Genomic DNA, 24,516 nt, shown 5'->3' on the forward strand with positions numbered 1-24,516 from the left:
AAACGTCTTGTAGGTCTTCATAGAACCATTCAACTTCAGCTTCTCCAGCGTTACTGGTTGGGGTATAGACTTGGATTACCATGATATTGAATGGCTTGCCTTGGAAATGAACAGAGAGCATTCTGTCATTTTTGAGATTGCATTCAAGTACTGCAATCTGGACTCTTTTGTTGACCATGATGGCTACTGTATTTCGTCTAAGGGATTCTTACCTACAGTAGTAGATATAATGGTCATCTGAGTTAAATTCACCTATTCCAGTCCATTTTAGTTTGCTGATTCCTAGAATGTTGACATTCACTCTCACCATCTCCTGTTTGACCGCTTCCAATTTGCCTTGATTCATGGACCTGACATTCCAGGTTCCTATGCAATATCGCTCTTTACAGCATTGGACCTTGCTTCTATCACCAGTCACATCCACAGCTGGGTATTGTTTTTGCTTTGGCTCCATCCCTTCATTCTTTCTGGAGTTATTTCTCCACTGATCTCCAGTAGCATATTGGGCACCTACCGACTCAGGGAGTTCACCTTTCAGTATCCTATCATTTTGCCTTTTCATACTGCTCATGGCATTCTCAAGGCAAGAATACTGAAGTGGTTTGCCATTCCCTTCTCCAGTGGACCACCTTCTGTCAGTCCTCTCCACCATGACCCTCCCATCTTGGGAGGCCCCACACGGCATGGCTTAGTTTCATTGAGTTAGACATGGTTGTGGTCTGTGTGATCAGATTGGTTAGTTTCCTGTGATTATGGTTTCAGTGTTTCTGCCCTCTGATACCCTCTTGCAACACCTACTGTCTTACTTGGGTTTCTCTTACTTTGGATGTGGGGCATCTCTTCATGGCTGCTCCACTAAAGTGCAGCCACTGTTCCTTACCTTGGACGAGGTATAGTCATTCATTAGCTCTAGTAATTTTCTGGTGAAGTTTTTAGGGTTTTCTATGCAGAGGATCATGTCATCTGCAAACAGTGAGAGTTTTACTTCTTTTCCAATCTGGATTCCTTTTTTTCCTTTTTCTTCTCTGATTGCTGTGGCTAAAACTTGCAAAACTATGTTGAATAGTAGTGGTGAGAGTGGGCACCCTTGTCTTGTTTGAGACTTTAGGGGAAATGCTCTCAATTTTTCACCATTGAGGATAATGTTTGCTGTGGGTTTGTCATATATAGCTGTTATTATGTTGAGGTATGTTCCTTCTATTCCTGCTTTCTGGAGGGTTTTCATCATAAATGGATGTTGAATTTTGTCAAAGGCTTTCTCTGCATCTATTGATATAATCATATGGCTTTTATCTTTTAATTTGTTAATGTGGTGTATTACATTGATTGATTTGTGGATATTAAAGAATCCTTGCATCCCTGGGATAAAGCCCACTTGGTCATGATGTATGATCTTTTTAATATGTTGTTAGATTCTGTTTGCTAGAATTTTGTTGAGGATTTTTGCTTCTATGTTCATCAGTGATATTGGCCTGTAGTTTTCTCTGTTTGTGGCATCTTTGTCTGGTTTTAGTATTGGGGTGATGGTGGCCTCATAGAATGAGTTTGGAAGTTTACCTTCCTCTGCAATTTTCTGGAAGAATTTGAGTAGGATAGATGTTAGCTCTTCTCTAAATTTTTCATAGAATTCAGCTGTGAAGCTTTCTGGTCTTGGGCTTTTGTTTGCTGGAAGATTTCTGATTACAGTTTAAATTTCCGTGCTTGTGATGGGTCTGTTAAGAGTTTTTGTTTCTTCCTTTGTTTTGGAAAGTTATACTTTTCTAAGAATTTGTTCATTTCTTCCACGTTGTCCATTTATTGGCATATAGTTGCTGATAGTAGTCTTTTATGATCCTTTGTATTTCTGTGTTGTCTGTTGTGATCTATCCATTTTCATTTCTAATTTTGTTGATTTGATATTCTCCCTTTGTTTCTTGATGAGTCTGGCTAATGGTTTGTCAATTTCATTTATCCTCTCAAAGAACCAGCTTTTAGCTTTGTTGATTTTTACTATGGTCTCTTTTTGTTTGTTTGTTTGTTTGTTTGTCTTTTGCATTTATTTTTGCCCTAATTTTTAGAATTTCTTTCCTTCTACTGGTCCTGGGGTTCTTAATTTCTTCCTTTTCTAGTTGTTTTAGGTGTAGAGTTAGGTTATTTATTTGACATTTTTCTTGTTTCTTGAGGTAAGCCTGTATTGCTATGAACCTTCCCCTTAGCACTGCTTTTACAGTGTCCCATAGGTTTTGGGTTGTTGTGTTTTCATTTTCATTCATTTTAATGCATATTTTGATTTCTTTTTTATTTTTTCTGTGATTTTTTGGTTATTCAGAAGCATGTTGTTTAGCCTCCATATGTCAGAATTTTTAATATATATATATATTTTTTCCTGTAATTGATATCTAATCTTACTGCATTGTGATCCGAAAAGATCCTTGGAATGATTTCAATTTTTTTGAATTTACCAAGACTAGATTTATGGCCCAGGATGTGATCTATTCTGGAGAAGTTTCCCTGTGCACTTGAGAAAAAGGTGAAATTCATTGTTTTGGGGTGAAATGTCCTATAGATATCAATTAGATCTAACTGGTCCATTGTATCACTTAAAGTTTGTGTTTCCTTGCTAATTTTCTGTTTAGTTTATCTATCCATAGGTGTGAGTGGGGTATTAAAGTCTCCCACTATTATTGTGTTTTTGTTAATTTCCCCTTTCATACTTGTTAGCATTTGCCTTACATATTGCGGTGTTCCTATGTTGGATGCATATATATTTATAATTGTTATATCTTCTTCTTGGATTGATCCTTTGATCGTTATGTAATGTCCTTCTTTGTCTCTTCACAGCCTTTATTTCAAAGTCTATTTTATCTGATAGGAGTATTGCTACTCCTGCTTTCTTTTCGTCTCCATTAGGGTGAAATATCTTTTTCCAGCCCTTCATTTTCAGTCTATATGTATCCCTTGTTTTGAGGTGGGTCTCTTGTGTACAGCATATATAGGGGTCTTGTTTTTGAATCCATTCAGCCAGTCTTTGTCTTTTGGTTGGGGCATTCAGCCCATTTACATTTAAGGTAATTATTGATAAGTATGATCCCGTTGCCATTTACTTTGTTGTTTTGGGTTCAAGTTTATACACCTTTTTTGTGTTTCCTGTCTAGAGAAGATCCTTTAGCATTTGTTGAAGAGCTGGTTTGGTAGTGCTGAGTTCTCTCAGCTTTTGCTTGTCTGTAAAGCTTTTGATTTCTCCTTCATATTTGAATGAGATCCTTGCTGGGTACAGTAATCTGGGTTGTAGATTGTATTTCATCACTTTAAGTATGTCCTGCCAATCCCTTCCAGTCTGTAGAGTTTCTACTGAAAGATCAGGTGTTATACTTATGGGAATTCCCTTGTGTGTTATTTGTTGATTTTTGCTTGCTGCTTTTAATATTTGTTCTTTGTGTTTGATCTTTGTTAATTTGATTAATATGTGTCTTGGGGTGTTTCACCTTGGGTTTTTGCTGTTTGGGACTCTCTGGGTTTCTTGGACTTGGGTGAATATTTCCTTCCCCATTTTAGGAAAGTTTTCAACTATTATCTCCTCAAGTATTTTCTCATGGCCTTTCTTTTTGTCTTGTTCTTCTGGGACTCCTATGATTCGAATGTTGGGTCATTTGACATTGTCCCAGAGATCTCTGAGGTTATCCTTATTTCTTTTAATTCTTTTTTCCTCTCTGCTTCATTTATTTCCATCATTCTATCTTCTACCTCACTTATCCTATTTTCAGCCTCAGTTATTCTCCTGTTGGTTCCCTCCAGAGTGTTTTTGATCTCATTTATTGCATTATTCACTATTGATTGACTCTTTTTAAATTTCTTCTAGTCTTTGTTAAACCTTTCTTGCATCTTCTCAATCCTTGTCTCCAGGCTATTTGTCTGTAACTCCATTTTGTTTTCAAGATTTTGGATCATTTTTACAATCATTATTCTGATTTCTTTTTCAGGTAGGCTCCCTATCTCCTCCTCTTTTGTTTGGTTTGGTGGGCATTTATCATGTTCCTTTACCTGCTGAGTATTTCCCTGCCTTTTCACCTTGTTTAGATTGCTGTGTTTGGGGTGGCCTTTCTGTATTCTGGCAGTTTGTGATTCCTCTTTATTGTGGAGGTTTCTCCCTGTTGGTGGGGTTGGATGAGTAGCTTGTCAAGGTTTCCTGGTTAGGGAAGCTTGCATCAGTGTTCTGGTGGGTAGAGCCAGATTTCTTCTCTCTGTAGTGCAATGAAGTGTCTGGTAGTGTGTCTGTGAGTTGAGATGTCTGTGGGTTTGGTGTGACTTTAGGCAGCCTGTATATTAAAGCTCAGGGCTATGTTCCTGAGTAACTGGAGAATTTGTGTGGTATGTCTTGCTCTGGAACTTGTTGGATCTTGGGTGGAGCTTGGTTTCAGTGTAGGTATGGAGGCTTTTGGATGAGCTCTTATCAATTAATGTTCCCTGGAGTCAGGAATTCTCTGGTGTTCTCAGGTTTTGGACTTAAGCCTCGTGCCTCTGGTTTTCAGTCTTATTCTTACAGTAGCCTCAAGACTTCTCCATCCATACAGCACCAATGATAAAACATCTAGGTTAATGGAGAAAAGATTCTCCACAATGAGGGACACCCAGAAAGGTTTGCTGAGTTACATGGAGAAGAGAAGAGGGAAGAGGGAGATAGAGGTGACCAGGAGGAGAAGAGGGGGTATCAAAAGGGGAGAGAGCAGTCTAAAGTGAATTCGCTCACTCGTGTCTGACTCTTTGTGATCCCATGGACTGTAGCCTACCAGGCTCCTCTGTCCATGGAATTCTCCACTCAAGAATACTGGAGTGGTTTGCCATTTCCTTCTCTAGGGGATCTTCCCGACCCAGGGATCGAACCCAGGTCTCCTGCATTGCAGACAAATGCTTTACCTAGAGAGCAGTCTAGCCAGTAATAAAATCCTTATGTGCTCTCCACAGCCTGGAACACCCAGAGAGGTTTACAGAGTTACATAGAGAAGAGAAGAGGGAGGAAGGAGACAGAGGACCTAGGGGAGAAAAAGGAGTGTCAAAAGTGGGAGAGGGCAATCAAGCCAGTAATCACACTCCTAAATAAAAATGGGTACTGAAGACTGGATTCTTAAAAGTAGGAAATTGATAACAAATACAAGAAAGCGAAGATTAAAAATCTAGAGAAGAGTTTAGACTCTCAAAAATACAATACTAAAAAAAAAATCACAAAGATTATAAAAAATATATATGAAGTTTGCTTTAAGCATAGGGTCTTTTGTTTTTTTGCAAGGTAATAGTAGGTTATAAAAATGAAAATTAAAGGAGAAATAGAGGACTTAAAAATAAAAAAAAGAAAAAAAATTTAGAAAATGATAATAATAAAAATATATCTAGGAATTTCTCTGGAGCTGATCTCTGACTGCAACCCTCCCAGAGGATGTCATACATCCAGGATCCCAGGAAGGCTTGGTTGGCAACTGGGAGCCTGCTCGCAGTTTGGTGGAGGATGCTGTCTCTGGGGCTGAGTTTGCCCCTTTCCGGCTCTGGCTGCTGCCCGCCTGTCTCCCTGCCTCTGGTGGGGGACGGGCCAGTTCGCTGCCAGCTAGCTCTCCTCTGGTATTTGCTCAGTCCTTTGTTCTGTGAGCAGGCCGGCAGTGCCTTAGGTTAGGGCTTTTCACGGGGAAGTTCTCTCTCTCTCTCTCTCTCTCTCTTTTTCCTCTCTCTCTGGCTATCCCACAGTTCGGATTGCTATCTCACATTAGTTCCCTCAGATAGCCCTCAGGGCATTTAGTCCTGGTCCTTACCCTAAGCTACATGGCCCATGCCTCCCTGTTCAGCCCCTGCTTGCTGGTGGCAGATGTGAGCGCCTGGGCTACTTCTCTGCTGGGAATTCCCATTAGGCATGTAGTCTGTGGGGTTTATTTATTTATTTTTCCTCCCAGTTATGTTGCCCTCTGAGATTCCAAAACTCCCCACAGATCTGCCGGTGAGAGGGTTTCCTGGTGTTGGGAAACTTCTCCTCTTTTACGACTCCCCCTCGGACGGATCTCCATCCCTAACTCTTTTGTCTCTCTTTTTTATCTTCTATATTTTGTCCTATCTCCTTTCTAAGACAATGGTGCCTGGTGTCCTCTGCCAGCGTTCAGAAGTTGTTGGGGAGAAAGTGGTCTCCCTGTCCTATTCCTCTGCCATCTTAGGACCGCTGTTTCCCTCAAAAACTTTAATAATTCATTTATCTATTTGTAATTTTTCCAGCTTTATTGAGAACTATCTTACATATGAAATTGTGGAAGTTTATGGTATACAGCATGTGAGTTTGTTACAAATGTATTGCAATATGATTACCACTGCAAGGTTAGCTAACACTGCCATCATCACATGATTACCGTTTCTTTTTAATGTGAAAACAGTTAAGATCTACTCTTTTAGCAACTTTCAAGTATATAATACAATATTATTGACTATAATCACAATATTGTGCATTAGATCCCCAGAACTTTTCGCTTTCTAACTGGAAGTTTGTACTCTTTGGCCAACATCTCCCCATTTCCTTTACCTTGCCCCACTCAGAGGGTAAAGCATCTGCCTGCAATGCGGGAGACCTGGGTTTGATCCCTGGGTTGGGAAGATCCCCTGGAGAAGGAAATGGCAGCCCACTGCAGTATTCTTGCCTGGAGAATCCCATGGACTACCAGAGAAGCCTGGTAGTCTATAGTCCATGGGGTCATGAAGAGTCGGACATGACTGAGCGACTTCACTCACTCACTCACTCACTCACCCCCCAACACCTAGCAACTACCACTCAACTTTGTTTCTACAGTTCAGCTCTTTTATTCCACATACAACTGATACTTTACAGTACTTACGTTTCTCTCTCTGACTTATTTCATGTAACATAATGCCCTCAAGGTCTATTCATGTTGTCTCGAATGGCAGGATTTCTTTCTTTCTCATGGTTGAGAAGGATTTCATTATATATGTATCTATACCCCACATTTTCTTCATTCTTTCAGCCATTGATGGACACTTAGGTGATTTCCATACTTTGGATATTGTGAATAATGCTGCAGTGAACATGGGAGTGCAAACATCTCTTCAAGATCCTGTTTTCATATCCTTGAGATATATACCTAGTAGAGGAATTGCTGGATAATGTGGTAGTTCTATTTTTAGTACTAACTACTTCACAGAACCATCTCAGTGAATCTTAAATATAGGACACCAGTGAAAATGAAATAACATCTTGGAGATGGGATTTGGGATTATACCCTACTATTTAATAAACATTTTGGATATCTTCCTTATCACTACTCAACTTTTGAACAAGAGCATTATCAATGCCATTGAATATATCTTTTTGTTACTAATCCAACTTCCTTACTTCCCTCTCAGAGGTAACTGCTCTCCTGAATTGTGTGTATATCATGTCTTTCCTATTTAAAAAGTTTTTCTACATATACATATATATATATATATATATATATATATATATATATACACATATATATATTTCCCTAAATAAGATATTATTCAGTTTTCTTGTTCTGAATTTTATAAATATTGTATAACACTATATGCATTTATGTTTGGCTTATTTTCACTGTGCCCTATTTCTAGATGCACTCAATGGATCTGTGAAGTAGCTCATTCTCTTCCATTGTGCTTTGCAATGCCACTTCATAAATCATATCTGCATGTATCTAGGAGTCTGTTTTTGGGCTGTCTTGTCTGTTCCATTGGGTCAGATTTTCTTTTGAAATTTCCTGTACCAATACCACATTGTTGTATTTGTCCTTTACAATAGTACTGCTATCTAATAAGAGAAAGTTCCCATTTTGTGCTTTATTCTCAGGAGTATCTTGGCAATTCTTGAGCTTTCATCTGTAAAATTTATAGAATCAGTTTTTCAAGTAACTTGGAAAATGTTGGAACTTGATTAAAACTGTAATCACTCCAAAAATAACTTGGGTAAAAACTGATGCTTTATAGAATTCAGTCTTCTTTGTACCAGTCATCATTCAATCAAAAAAATGGAACAAGCAGGAAATATTTATTGAGAGATTTATTGCAAGGAATAGACTTACACCATTCTAGGGCTGGCTGGGCAAGTCCAAATCTCTAAGGCAGGCAGTGATGAAGGGCAGGCAGGGATTCTTGGATGCACCAAAGCTGCTGTCCATTGAGGGAATTTCTTCTTCTTCAGGGAACTCTCAGCTGTGTTCTAAGTCCTTTCTACTGATGGAATCAGACTCCCTTACTTAAGTCAATCAATTAGAGACCTTGGAAAATACCTTCACAGAAGCATCTAGATTAGTGTTTGATTGAATAACTGAGGATTGCAGACTAGTCATTTTGATACATAAAACTGATTATTGCACTTGTCACAAACATGGTGAATTTCTCCATTTATTTATATTTATTTTTCCATATTTAATGCCCCTTTCTAAACGAAATTTCTCTTTTCAAGAGGTTTTTAAATTTTTAAGTATTTGTTATTTTTAATGATTGCATTTTCTTATTTACTGATGTATTTTTGGCTGCCTTGGGTCTTGGTTGCTGTGCACAGGCTTTCTTTAGTAGTGGTGAGTGATGGCTTCTCTTGTTTCAGAGCATGAGCTCTAGGTGCATGGACTTCAGTGCTTATGGCACACAGTCTTTGTTGTTCTGTGGCATATGGGATCTTCCTGAACCAGGGATCACAGCTATGTCCCCTGAATTAGTAGGTGTACATTTAACCACTGGACCACCAGGGAAGTCTTTGTACAAGTCTTTTTCAAAATTTACATGATCTAACAGTAACATCTCTTGGTGTAGAGAAATACAATTGATTTTTCTATATGGGTCTTCTATTTATCTAACTTGTTAAATTCTTTTATTGTTTATAGTAATTTTGGGGAGATCTTTTTGGGTATTTTATGTGTATGATTATATGACTTGTGAGAATAGCAGTTTTATAGCTATTTTTCCTATTCAGTGCTCATGTTTTTTAAAATCAATTTTTAAATTACATATGATAGAATTTATTCTTTCCAGTACACAGTTCTGTGTCTTTTGGCTAATGCATGAAGTCACCTATCTACCACTACAATCAAAATTAAGAACAGTTTCATCAGCTCCCTAAATTTCTCTGCGCCATGGTTCTGTAATCATTTTTCCTCTTTTTCACAAACTCTGGAAACCACTGGTATATTCTTTATACCTAAATTTTGCCTTTTCAAGAATGTTGCACAAATGGGATCTCCTTGTATGTGAATAGAAGTTATATTTCTCTTAGAAGAATATCAGTGAGTATATGTTTACCTTTATAGGAAGGTACAGGAAACAGTCAAGCATTCTCCCCAGAGTTCCAGTTATGTTTCACCTTTGTTAGCACTTAGTATTCTAAGTTTTTAAATTTATTTCCTCATTCTTGACTTTTGAAAGTTTAACATGTTCTGGATTTTGCAAATATTTTCTTCCAGTTCAAGGCTTTCTTTCCTTAACAGTGTGTTTGCAGAGCAAAACATTTAAAATTTTCATAAAGTTTACATTACTAATATTTTCTCTTTTGTTTCTTGCTTTTGGAGTAAAATCTAAGAAATTTTTGCCTAACTCAGTGTCACAAAGATTTTCTCCTATTTTCTTCTAAATGCTTTATTGATTTACACTTTATATTTATGATATATTTTCAGTTAATATTTCATACTAAATGTAAAAATATAGACTCAAATGTATTTTTTATATGTAGCTATGCACCTAATTGTTCCAGGATTACATGTGTTTGTGTGTGTGTGCTTGCATGCATGTATATGTGTTTGAGAATAAAAGATGAACATACTTGCTTCTATTAGCCAAATGGAATTTGATTCTTTTTGGCTAGGAGTTAAAAAACAGAACCTATATGTTTTATCCACCTCACACTGGAAGTTTAGCAGCTCAAACACATGGGCCATAAATTCCCCTGTTACAATAGTGTAACGGCATATGTCTCTGATGCCCTGGCTCTTGCTGGGGGGAAGCAACAGAAGGAAATTTTATATTGAAGTAGCAAAATTTTCTGTTTTGTATAGTAGATTGTGTGATTTTAGGATAGTTAATTATTTTAGCAAAATTTCTATGAAAAAAAGGTTTTTTTTCTGCATATTGATCCCATGAGGCTGTCAGGTGAAGGGATCAGGGATGTAGAGTTCTTTTTTCCCTGACAGGGCATTAGAATAAGGAAGCTCTGTGGACTGACTGCTGGATTCTACCTATGGTTTAGAATCACACAGCACATAAATCAGGTTTTATCAATTCCCCTAAGCTTGCATCCACAGGCAAAACCTTTCATTCTAATGTGTTTAGTGATAATTCTTTGTGTCTAGACACAGTGTCACATAGTGAAGAGTTAAGTTACTAGGGTTCTGTTGGATTGTAGCACAGAACCTAGTGTTTTACATGTTTCCTAATTCAATTTAGCTTCACATCAGTCTGGTGGGTATGAGTATCCCATTTCCATAGTAGAGGAAACTGAAACTTAAGAGAATGAAGAGCTTGTTCACAATCACACATGGAAAACAAAGGAGCCAGGTATCAAACAAAATAATTATGCCTTCAAAGTCTGCAGTGAAATCCAATAATCTGACCCCGTAAATCTTGAAGTCCCTTTTTCTTAACAACATTCTCATTGTTGCTGAGAAATGATCTTGCTTTAGAGAGCTTGTTGCTTAGTCCAGAGTCCCCAGGATTGAAGTCCTTTGGCTGCAGTGTTCTGGTTGGCCTGGGTGAAGGTGAACTCTTCTTTGTCCTGTTCTAGTCTGTTCTAACCATTAGAGCTGTGCTAGGCCATGGAGCCTAATAGTCTTGGCAATGAAGGAATTAAAGAAAAATAATGAACTCTCTGTCTCTATCATAAGGGAGGAAGGAGGCCAAGCTGACTGCATCTTGAAAAATAAGGAAACTTCATCTTGTGCTTTCAGTGAGCTTTGGACTATATGATTGGTAGCCATGGGTATAACATACCCACAGCCAAACTGGCCTCCTGGACTGATAAACATCAGATTCCACACCAAGATTTCCCATCACCAAAAAAAATGTAATAATCCCTTATGTAGTCAATCATCTTTGTAATCTTTATGGCACCCATTGGTGTAGGCTACAGTGTATAATCAGGTGACCCTTCTGATTGTGAATCATGGCTGTAACTGATTGTATCTCCCTTTAACACTTTCTAGGCTAGGTTTAAGGGGATGTGGGCTTGAACAGTACACTTAAGGTATATAAGGTTTTCACAAAGTCGGTCGGAGTCCTTCACTAAGAAGAGACCCTGCCTTGGGCCCACCACTGTAATAAACTGCACTCCACTATCTACATTGTCCTTCTGAGTGAGTTTGTTTCCCAGAACTCATGGCTACAACAATCAGACACAGAGGGATCTTCTACCTTAGAGAGTGCTACAAAGAGACAGACAAAATCAAACAACTAAAAACTGGTGCCCATTTATACTCAGCGAGGAGGACTTTTTAGTTGAGTTCAGTCACTCAGTCGTGTCCGACTCTTTGTGACCCCATGGACTGCAGCATGCCAGGCTCCCCTGTCCATCACCAACTCCTGGAGCTCACTCACACTCATCTCCATCGAGTCCGTGATGCCATCCAACCATCTTATCCTCTGTCATTCCCTTCTCTTCCTGCCTTCAATCTTTCCCAGCATCAAGGTCTTTTCCAATGAGTCAGTTATTCACATCAGGTGGCCAAAGTATTGGAGTTTCAGCCTCAGTATCAGTCCTTCCAATGGTTATTTAGGACTGGTTTGATCTTGCAGCCCAAGGGACTCTCAAGAGTCTTCTCCAACACCATAGTTCAAAAGCATCAGTTCTTCAGCACTCAGCTTCCCCTGTGGCTCAGCTGGTAAAGAATCTGCCTGCAGTGCAGGAGATCTGGGTTTGATCCCTAGGTTGGGAAGATCCCCCGGAGAAGGAAAAGGCTACACACTCCAGTATTCTGGTCTGGAGAATTTCATGGACTGTATAATCTATGGGGTTGCAAAGAGTCGAACACAACTGAGCGAAGTTCACTTTCCCTTTCCCTTTCAGCATTCTTTATCGTCCAACTCTCACATCCATACATGACTATTGGAAAAACCATAGCTTTGACTAGATGGACCTTTGTTGACAAAGTAATGTCTCTGCTTTTTAATATGATGTCTAGGTTGGTCATAGCTTTTCTACCAAGGAGCAAACGTCTTTTACTTTCATGGCTGCAGTCACCCTCTGCAGTGATTTTGGAGCCCAAGAAAATAAAATCTGTCACTGTTTCCACTGTTTCCCCATCTATTTGCCATGAAGTGATGGGACCGGAGGCCATGATCTTAGTTTTCTGAATGTTGAGTTTGAAGCCAACTTTTTCACTCTCCTCTTTCACTTTCATCAAGAGGCTCTTTAGTTCTTCTTCACTTTCTGCTATAAGGGCAGTGCCATCTGCATATCTGAGGTTATTGATATTTCTCCTGACAATCTTGATTCCAGCTTGTGCTTCATTCAGCCCAGTGTTCCTCATGATGTATTCTACATATAAGTTAAATAAGCAGGGTGACAATATACAACCTTGATGTACTCCTTTTCCTATTTGGAAGCAGTCCGTTGTTCCATGTCCAGTTCTAACTGCTGCTTCTTGACCTGCACACAGATTTCTCAGTAGGCAGGTCAGGGGGTCTGTTACTCCCATCTCTTTAAGAATTTTCCACAGTTGATTGTGATCCACACAGTCAAAGGCTTTGGCATAGTCAATAAAGCAGAAAAAGGAAAAAGAAAAGTGAACTCGCTCAGTCGTGTCCGACTCTTTGCGACCCCGTGGACTGTAGCCTACCAGGCTCCTCCATCCATGGCATTTTCAGGCAGGGGTACTGGAGTGGGTTGCCATTTCCTTCTCCAGGGGATCTTCCCAACTCAGAGATCGAACCTGGGTCTCCCACATTGCAGGCAGATGCTTTACCATCTAAGCCACCAGGGAAGCAAATAAAGCAGAAGTAGATGTTTTTCTGGAACTCCCTTGCTTTTTCAATGATCCAATTGATGTTGGCAATTTGATCTCTTGTTCCTCTACCTTTTCTAAATCTAGCTTGAACATCTGGAAGTTCGAGGTTCATGTTCTACTGAAGCCTGGCTTGGAGAATTTTGAACATTACTTTGCTAGTGCGTGAGATGAGTGTAATTGTGTGGTAATTTGAACTTGTTTGGCATTGCCTTTCTTTTGCCTTTCTTTGGGCAATTAATTTACCTAATTTAACCTTTAAAAATGTCACCTTCACTTCCAACCTCAGTAATAAATATACTTTTTCTGATTTAATTTTAGAAGCTTCCATATTTACCCTCAGCCACTGCTGCCTTTAAGGGTTGAGTTGGGTTAGGGAAGGAGAAAAGAAAGCTAGCTAAAAAAGCTTTTAGAGATTATCTTTTCTTTGACTTTTACTGGCATTAACTTCCAGGATAATTTGATCCATCAAGTATACATAAACATATTCTCCTTTATAGAGGGTGGAATATAGGGTTGAGGGAGAATAGTAAATCAATGATAAGTCAATAAAACCAAACCCTATGAAGAGTATCCAGAAAAGGAGGACTTCCCATGATTAAAGCAAACTATTTCAGAGGCTGTTGCTGATGGAAATGCATGCCATTTGTTTTGAAGTTGCCAATATAAGTGACTGTACACTACACCTGCACTCAGCTCTCTAGCGCCTTGCTAGAGACCAGGGCTGCTCAAATTCTTATGTGCATTCAGATCACCTGGGAGTCTTGCTTGACTGGAGATACAATTCATTTAGCCTGGGGTGGGGTTGGGATTGTGTGTTTCAGAGAACTTTCAGGTAATGCTGATAGTGTCACTCCTTAGGTCTGCATTTTGAGTAGCAAGACTGTTGAAGTTTGATCCCTGAAAATATAATCTTTTAAGGACTTTATATGGAAAACATTTCCCATGTTTACACTTACTATACCTATATAAAAAGAAACTTTTAGGTTATTATTTTTTTTTTTTATGAAAGACTTAGACTAAGTATTTATATATAAGGAAGGCAAAATGAATGGTAACACCTACTAATCATGACCTAGTTCATGCTAGGTACTGTGCTAAGAATTTTACATGTGTTATTCAGTTCTCACATCCTGGATGAGAGATCTAAATCATCATTTACATTTGTAGATGGATAAATCAAGATGACTCAGTAGTAAAGAATCCACCTGCCAATGTAGGAGCTGCAGGTTCAATCCCTGGGTTGGGAAGATCCCCTGGCAGAGGAAGTGGCAGCCCACTCCAGTATTCTTGCCTGGAGACAAGAGGAGCTTGGTAGGCTACAGTCCATGAGGTCGCAAAGAGTTGGACATGACTTAATGACTATGCTCACACAAACCAAGGTGTAAAGCAATCTTTACATAACACCCTGGGGCCACACATCGAACCTTAGAGGCTGTATTCAGACTTTGGTTGTTGGCCTCTAAAACCTGTGTTGTTACTAACTGATCTATTATTAAATACTGGATGGTAGTTAAAATGATTGTTTAATGCAATCTAAAGATGGAGGGCATGAACATTACAGTCAAATGTGGATTTGAGTCCAAGTCTTCCATTTACTGCCTGTTTGACCATGAGAAAAATCTTGCAGTTCCATTTTCTCTATTTGAAAGTGGAGATGAACCCTGCTCTGCTTTTCTCTCCACTTTGAAGGAGTGAAGATCAAATCAGATCATGATGTGACATGTTTTGTAAATTGCAAGACAACACACACAGGTAGTTTTCTCTTCTTTCCAGATATTTCTTATCCACTTGTATGTTAAGAACAGGCATGATGTCTTAAAAAATTCAATATTTGGCTTGGTCTCGTTTGATACTTGCAGTTAGGAGAAGTTTCAAGGAAATAGGAAGTTGGCTGCAAGGTCACAGGACGGAATTAAAACATGTATAATTCAAGGCAGTCAGTAGTTTCCTGGCCAGCCCTGGGTCTCTTTCCTTCTCTTCCATTTGAAGAGGGTGGAGCAGATAGATGATCTCTAAATACCTTCCCAGATCTAACCGAACAGCTGAGTTTTTGAATGTATGTACATATGTATGTTTACATTTGTCTTTTTAAAAATTTTATTCTTATTGAAGTATAGTAGAATTATAATGTGTTAATCACTGCTGTACAGCAAAGTATTAATAACTCAGTTATACACACATTCTTTTTCATATTCTTTTCCAGTATTAAAGGATACTGAATATAGCTTCCTGTGCTATACAGTAGGACCTTGTTGTTTATCAATTGCATATTTACTAGTTTGCATCTGCTCATTTCAAACTCCTAATTCAACCCGTTTCTGCCCCCTTCCCCTTGGCAACCACAAGTCTATTCTCTATGTCCCTGATTCTAGCAGCTGAGTTTTTGATTTTCACTTTCAGTTTATATCTCCCAGTTGGTTAGCTGTCATTGCAGGATACGGATGATCATGAGGATGATGATTTTGGCACTTTGCCTCTGTTTCTTTGTGAATAACTTCCCTCAGATTCTAGTAAAGGAATTTCTCTTCTTAGAGGCTGCAAGTGGTTTTCATTCTAAGTACATTCAAAAGTAGGAAAGAACTTACAGAGATGATAAAATAAGATATACTTTGCAGGCTGGGATTTAAGGGGATTACTGGTCAGTACTCAGTATATAAGATTGCTGGCTGTTTTAGGGAAATGTGACATGCAACCTAGTTTTAGTAGATGTTACAAATCTCAGAGCCCAGGAGAAGAAGCAGGAGCAGAGTTATATGCTCTGCTCTTATGGAGTCAGGGGAAAACCATGAGCAGAATAAATTCCTGAACTCCACAGGTAAAGTGCAGAAGTGAAATTTTGCCATGACTGAGGAGACCCAGGAGCCAGACAAGTGCTCCAGGAGACAAGTGAACAGCTCAGGCACCTGTAACACAGCGGGAAAGATAGAAGGGTGTGCTTTTTACAAATAATAATACTGTTGCTGCTCCTAAGCCACTTCAGTAGTGTCTGGCTCTTTGTGACCTTAGGGACCACCAGGCTCCTCTGTCCATGGGATTCTCCAGGTAGGAACCCTGAAGTGGTTGCCAGACCCTTCTCCAGGGAATCTTCCCAACCCAGGAATTGAGCCCGAGTCTCCTGTGTCTCTTGCACTGCAGGCAGATTCTTTACCTCTGAGCCACTGGGGAAGCCCACAAATAATAATCAGTTCAGTTCAGTCGCTCAGTCGTGTCCGACTCTTTGAGACCCCATGAATCGCAGCACGCCAGGCCTCCCTGTCCATCACCAACTCCCGGAGTTCACTCAGACTCACGCCCATCGAGTCCATGATGCCATCCAGCCATCTCATCCTTGGTCGTCCCCTTCTCCTCCTGCCCCCAATCCCTCCCAGCATCAGAGTCTTTTCCAATGAGTCAACTCTTCACATGAGGTGTCCAAAGTACTGGAGTTTCAGCTTCAGCATCATTCCTTCCAAAGAAATCCCAGGGCTGATCTCCTTCAGAATGGACTGGTTGGATCTCCTTACATCGCCATTAAAGATAACACTGCATTGCATTATTCTGATAATATTCCTTTATGTTAGAAATATGAATCTCCATTCTACAAGTGAAGAAATGAAGCAGAGAAGCCTTAAAGAGGTTAATTTATTTACCCCTGAAGTGGAGAAACAAGAAACTCTAAATTCCAAGCATTTCCCACTGTGTACTGTAAGCCTCTTTTGAGTCAAAGTTATTGAAATGCATTCATTCCATGAAGCAGTAAAACTGTCTATTAAAAATTATTTTGTATATTTATTCTTCTTGTTCCAAAAATGAATTCTCTTCACTTAGATTATGTTACCGTCAGTTCCCACAGCTGCTCTCAGAGAACTCAGAATCCCTTCCTCCTGGCATCAGTATTGCTGTCCTCCAAACTCCCACATCTGTACTGTACACTGCTTCAGGCAGTGTACGAGGAAAGAACTTTGTCTTCCTGCAGGGGGAGGAAGAAAAATCAGATCTTCCAGAATGCTTGTGGATCTTTATAGATATTTTCCACAATGTCTACAGTGTCCAGAGGGTAACAACGGTAAAAATGAAGCTCCTGTAGATTGACTAAAATTTCAAATGTATGGAAACAATATTTGCGAAGACAATAAAAAGGCAAAGACCCCATAGCTATCATAAAGGAAATCATTACCTTGTTGAGGATGTTATGTTTCCTTATGCCCAAGGCAGTTTCTTTTTCATGATTTTCCACCCAACTCTAACATTTACAAGTTACTCAGATCTGTAGACTATTTTTATTGTGTCCTCTGCTCACTTGACATCCTAGCTTAAATATGGTGAAAATCAGTAGATATATGTCTTAAGGGAGAGCTTCAAGAGTGTTAGTGTCTTATAGCAATTGTCTTTCTGCTCAAGTGACTGTCATTGGATTGCTGACATCCCCAGGCTGAGGCCCTTCCACCCTCTGGGTCTACCCATGCTTGCAATAGAGAGGAAGAGTGAAATGCCCTGGGCCAAGTCTGACCTGGATTGGGAAGCAGTTTCACAGCTGCAACCTTCAATTTCTGATCGAAAATCTCATGGTGCAAGGATTGTCTATGTTTTAATGTTGTTAAAAAGACAATATTCTTCATATTCTAAACATTTTTAAGAGTTTAGAGAAATAACACTTTTCAGAAATAAACAGTACAATAAAAGAGCAATGGGTACATTTTACAACTGAAGTCCTTGGGCTCAGGTGTCCTTTTTATGCTCAGATACCTTTATTCTGCATTTGGTTTGTGTTCTTAGGATCAGGCAAGTATGAACTCTTCCAGGACTGTTAGTTCTTGCCAGTTTTTGGCCTTTGGTTAATGCATTGGCTCATTTGCTTGCTTTTGCGTTCTCTGTCTCTATGCATTGGACTTGGCCTTCTGGGCCACTTGCTTGCAAGCTTATTCTAAAAAGAGAAAAAGAGGCAAATAGCACAAAGTCCTGTTTTTAAAGTGGAAAACTACAAACTGAAATTAGGACCGAATGTTTCCTTACAACATGTGTGTCTTCTTCCCCAAACACATTATCAGTGGAAACCAGCCTCATAGTGGTGAGAAAGAAAGAAACAACAAGCACATTTTCTAAATGGTGATTTAGCTATCTATATAAGCAAGATTCCTAGTAATTGTAGGGAAACCTTTCTTTTTACCCACTTCTGGTCTTCTGGAAGCAATATATTTGTGTTGGGAAACCAGTGCTTTCTTTAATATGTTATAGTAATTTTATCTGGGGAAAAACTGGTGTTAACTTTGATTTAGTCAGTTATTTGCTTTATTGGCTTTTTTTCTGTCTGTAAAAGAAAAATCACATCTCATCTATAACAGAACAATGTAATTTGGAAAGGAAACTTTGAATTCAATTAGAAAAAGAGTCATAGGAATAATAATAGAAATTATTATTTTAAGGTTAGTTTTGTGTGTAGCTCATGATTCTGACATCGTGTATTTTTCACAGTTAAGTGTTTTAGATCTTTTGGATTTGGAAACATTCATCTTAATATATCACATGAAAACTTTGCCATTCCATAATTTCCACTTGTTAGCAGGATATATGTTTTTTAGGTTGTTATAGCAACTTTATTATATCTATTAATATACTCCAATTAATTTTAGAATGATAAAATTTTTTATTAATCTTTGAAATGAGATAATATTAAAGTATTCCTTATAATGGCAAAACTAAACTATGGTAATGATGTCAGAATAGTACCTCCCTCTGGGGGAGAGTATGGACTGGGAAGAGACATAAGTGAACTTTCTAGATGCTAGAAATGTTCTATGTCTTGATCCATGTGGTGACTACATAATGTGAGCTTATCTAAAATGTACCTGATGTTTGTATATGTTTGTATACTTTACTGTACATATATATATATATATATGTATATGTATATATATATATATAATCCCTCAGCCGACACAAAGGAGAGGAGGAGAAAGATGTCTCTAGGGATATAACATTTAAAATGATGTGAAATTGTTGGCCTTAAGTAGGCAAATAATCAGCTTTGTCTGTTCTTGCTTAGTTTCTCTCTGTCACTGCAACCCCCAACCCTACAAAAAGGTTTAATAGCAAAATGAAAAGGCATATCAGAGATTATTCCCAGGTAATATGAGGAAGACCTTATACAATTTAAGTTCAAATAGGTAATAAAAACTAATTAGATATATATAATACTCCAAAATTGAAATAGGAAAAGGACAGGAAATGAAATCTCTGAAAAGAGGGAATTCAGTGATTGAAAAACAAATGAAAAGGATGTTTTAGCTTGTTAAAAATTAAAGGAGTTCACATTAGAGCAGGATGATTTTGTCTAAACTAGGAGAGACAATAGATTTTATTATTATTAAAAAGAACATTTTATACCTCCCATATAAAAAAAATATAATCTGGGAAAAAATAACTGAATCACTTTGCTGTACACCTAAAACTAACACAATACTGTAAGTCAACTCAGCTTCAATAGACATAAAAAATTTAGAGAAATATTCTTTTGGAAACAGTGTAATAGGTACTTTGGAGTCTAATTAAAAGTAAACTCTGAGATCAGTTATCATTTCTCAAAATTTGGTATCCAGTTATACTTCTTAGTTTGATATATCTGAGTCTTAAATTCTTGTAAGCTATAAATTTTATTTTATATTTTATTACAGTTGTGAGCTCCCTTTAATTATTCAGAAACCTGAAAGCTGAGGGATAGAGGGCCCATTTCTCCTGAGTTACTGGGCTCAGATACTGTTTAACAGAAAGTGGTAACATGCCAGCTACCAAGAAGCCTTGTGAAATCAGAGTTCTGGGGGCTAAGTCCTGTGAATTCTGAAAATGAAGCATTGGAATGATGTATATTGGCCTATAATGCATTCCCTCAGAGAAACAAATTCATAGTCAGCATATCCAGGGAAATAGAGGTACCTGGAACATTTCAGGCTCAGAGATGGTAGATGTTGTTAATGGACTTGTGTTCACAATAGACACATTGTCTTCTGACTGTCTTTCCTGAAGTATCTTACCTGTGCATGTTCCAGAATATGGGCCCAGCCCCCTCAGTCCTTTCCTCTGTTGCCCATGAGGTGAACTCATCTTTTATGAGTCTGCTGAAACACCTGATATTTGTCTTGAAGCTTACCGAACCTTCCTTCTGGAACTGCCCCCATGGGCTCCCACCTGCCCACTCCACACAGTGCCATGGGTATTTGCATACAAGACCTTGGGCCTGAACCATGTGTTATTAGTGGATGGTGTATTATTCAAATGCCAGCATTTTTATTTCCATTGCCTAGAGGCTGCATAAATTGATGCATATTTATGGAATGGGTTGAGAATAATTATAACCACACAGGGATACTGTGTGGCAGAGCAGAAAGCACCTTGATAGGTTGAGACAGACTGGCTGCATATGACCTGGGAAGCCACTTCTCTGAGCACCAATTTCCATGTATTCAAATGAGGATAATAACTCCTACCAACTTAAATTATGGAAATGAAATATAGGAATTATTTGAGAGAACAGAGGTGAAACATTGGAGTTACCAGCACACAGTGGACATTTCCATCTTGTTCCTCCTACACACACACACACACACACACACACACACACACACAGACATACACACACGTGTGTATGTCTGTGTGTGTGCATATGTGTGTATATATATGTATATTATATTAATGTATATTATAATATATATATACACACTTAAACATTATTAAAAGGATTCAGAGTAAAAACAATCTCTATATCTTGGAGAGAAGGAGCAATTTTCTGTATACTCTTTTTTTATAGAAATTATTTTTACCCTGAATCCTTTTAATAACATTTAGAAGAATAGTTCAACATTAACTTATTGAAAAAATCAATTGTTATTAACTGCTTTTAGTCCATTTTGGGATGCAAAATGATTTTGGGGAGTCATCACTAATTATTTTGAAAATTCTATTTTGAGTATTTGCTCCACATATACCTTTCTTACAGAACATGCTGTCATAATGCTCTTGCCAATAAGCCATTCTTCATTTTAGCATTTTCATTATGCATTCTGATTTTAACCTTGGAGATTTTTAATGGAGCTATATAAATTTGCCTCAAGATGACATGAAATATTACTAGATTTTTTTTCTATATATGTCCTTATCACATAAGCATACATTATTTTTGGTGAAATCTAGGAATATATTACCCAAGTTAAGTCAACTCAATACATATACTGGTGGTATAGGTTTTTTCTGTTCTGTTTCTGGCATTGTAAGTATGCTGAGTGGGAATAGTTATTATTTGTGACTGAGAATTTAGTTACTAAAGAAGCTGGCTGCTTTGCTGAACCTTTGTATACTTTTTCATGGTGAAATAAGTAAGCTTATTTAAAAACTTCTCAATCTCATCAGTTCATGATACGCTATCTTTCAACCTGGTCATAAGAGTGCTTTCAGTTGAAATTTTGTTGTCAAGGTCTTATACACAAAAATGTAGTTCTTTCTGATTGCAAGATATAGTCTTCTAAGTGTTTCTCTTTCATTTCCCCTCATCCTGCTTTTAATTATAATTTTTAAAATTAATTTTTATGAGTATAGTTGCTTTACAATGTTGTGTTAGTTTCTACTGTATAGAAAAGTGAATTAATAAACCCTAAATAGCCATGAAATTAAAAGATGCTCCTTGGAAGAAAAACTATGACCAACCTAGACAGCATATTAAAAAGCAGAGACACTACTTTGCCAACAAAGGTCCATCTAGTCAAAGCTACGGTTTTTTCAGTAGTTATGTACAGATGTGAGAGTTGGACTATAATGAAAGCTGAGTACCAAATAATTGATGCTTTTGAACTGTGGTGTTGGAGAAGACTCTTGAGAGTCCCTTGGACTACAGGGAGATCCAACCAGTCCATCCTAAAGGAAATCAGTCCTGAATATTCATTGGAAGGACTGCTGTTGAAACTGAAACTCCAATACTTTGGCCATCTGATGTAAAGAACTGACTCACTGGAAAAGACCCTGATGTTGGGAAAGATTGAAGTCGGTAGGAAAAGGGGACGACAGAGGATGAGATGGTTGGATGGCATCACCAACTTGATGGACATGAGTTTGAGTAAGCTCCAGGAGTTGGTGATGGACAGGGAAGCCTGGTGTTCTTCAGTCCATGGGGTCACAAAGAGTTGGACACGATTGACTGACTGAACTGAACTGAACTGAATCAAGTTAAAGAACCTTTCTATCACTCCAATAAGTTCTCTCATGTCCTTTGCAGTCCCTCTTCCACACCTCAGGCAACCACTGATCCACCTTCTGTCATTATACATTGATTTTCTATTTCAATAATTTTATATAAATAGTACCATACATATACATTCATTTTTGATCTGGATTCTTTCAGTCAGCATACTTGGTGATTCATCCAGGTTACTATGTGTATCAGTAGTTCCTTCCTTTGTATGACTGAGTGAAACTATTCTATGCATATAACAAAATATTTGTTTTTAAAATTCAATTGTAAGTGTTTTTCAGGAGCTTCTTTCAAATCCCTTTTTTCTCCCCCAGAAATTGTATTCACTTTTATGGTAGTAAATATCTCCTTTTGTATGACTTCTGAGTCTCCAGTGATAACTTTGGCCTATATCACTGATTTTAGAATTTTATTTGAAGCTCTGTTCTTAATATCTGTTTTTTGGTTGCTTAATAGCAACCAACCTTATAATTTCCAAAATAGACTTCTATCTCTATTTCTCTTAATGGTATTTTATCCTTATTGTTATCCATGAGGAATACATTCTTTTTACCTGCTGCATTGAATTGAGTTTAGTTTTTTAAGCTCTCCATGCTATGTTTTTTAGCCTTGCATCCATCTCTTTCTTTTCCATTCTTCCTGCTATCATCTGATTTCAGGTCTTTTTGACTTCTTTCTGTATATTTCTAACCATTCTCTTCCCAGCAGTTATCTTTATTTTACTAAGGCACAGATCTCATGATTTTTTATCCCTACACAAGAACTTCCAGCTCCTTCCTATTTTTTTTGCTCCTGGAATAAGTCCTACTAATAATACCAATGACTAAGTAACTTCATGTTAGACATATTGCATTTATAAGGTGTGGCTACAACTCTTGTTGGGGCTGTAGCAACACATTCGGTAAGTCAAAGGACTAAAGCAGACATGGTGGATGGTCCTCACTTTCCCTCTTGGTTTGACTCTTTTTTTCTCCTCTGCTGTTCTTTAGATTGTTGTCTCCCCTGCCTCATGAACCTCAACTCACCAATAAACTGCAAGGCTTGCAAAATTAGAAAAGTACTGTTCTGACAGTGATTGGGATAAAATTGCACCATTAATCCTGAGTTTTCAGCAATAAAAAGACAAACACTTCTATGTGAATGATACCATGGCCTCTTTTTTCTTTACTGTATGAAAAAGTCCAACTCTGCTTCGACTGGGCAGTTACCTGGTCCTCAGGTACACCCTCATGCATGTCAGCTGTTAGCTAAATAGTGTCATTAACTGCTATTTGAACCATTTAATTATTTTCTTTTGAAAGAAAAAATTCCTTTGATAACCTGAAAGACAGACCACCTATCTCTGGAGCCCATGATTTTAGGGGAAGTCATTAGAAATGTGTAGAGTGTTGGTGAGTTTTGACTGTTTCTTGGTCCTTTTAGAAACTGCTGAGTGATAAAGCTGGTTCAGGCAAGGATCAGCCGGTTTATAAGTAGAGATGGGAGGTAATAGATGTTTTCTGAGGGAGGCTCTCTTTGCCTGTGGCCCACAATCTAAAAGCACTGGCAGCTTAGACACTGTGGTCCTTGTGAGATTTTGAACAAGCCAAGCAGCAAGGAGGCAAACCAGGAATGTCTAGCAGTGAAGATCAGGTGAAAAAGCATTGCCAGGCGAGTTGTCTCGAACGGTTGTGAGGCAGCTGCCATGAAAGTGAAGAAGGTTACGCAGAAGCCACCAACTAACAGAAGGGAGTGGTAGCCTTAAATCTCGCGACAAGATGAGATCTCTGGTTGTGGTTACTTTTACATGGAACTGATAGAAAGCTCATATGTTTGAGGGAAATTGTGTTGCCAAAGCAGCCAGTGATAAGCCTAGACATTCTGTGATGTTTCAACACCTAACACAACTCATGGCTTTCCCAAGCTGCACCAACAGGCAATGCACTAAGGCCTGTGCAGCTCCCAAGCAGAGCATATGCTCTAATAACCAATTCAGACGGGCCCATAGATGAAAATGAACAAAAACGTCTCTAGAGCAGAAGTGGGCCAGCTACGGCTTTCAGGCTAAGCTGTGTCTGTGACCTATTTTTACATCCTTGCTTTTAAAATTCTTTATGTATTTTAGTAAACAAGTAAATTGTATTTAATGGGATATTACTTTTTCACATGTACTGCTATCTTCTTTTCAGTATTATTTAAAAATTTTAATTTTTCCAGACTTATTGAGGTATAATTAATAACATTGTAACATACTTAAAATGTGCAGCATGTACATATACATTGTAAAATGAATACCACCATTAAGTTAATTAAAACATCTATTACCTCACATAGTCATTTTTTTCTTTTTGGTGAGAA

The sequence above is a fragment of the Capricornis sumatraensis genome, chromosome 13, assembly GCF_032405125.1.
Source record: "Capricornis sumatraensis isolate serow.1 chromosome 13, serow.2, whole genome shotgun sequence".
In the NCBI taxonomy this organism is placed as follows: domain Eukaryota; kingdom Metazoa; phylum Chordata; class Mammalia; order Artiodactyla; family Bovidae; genus Capricornis; species Capricornis sumatraensis.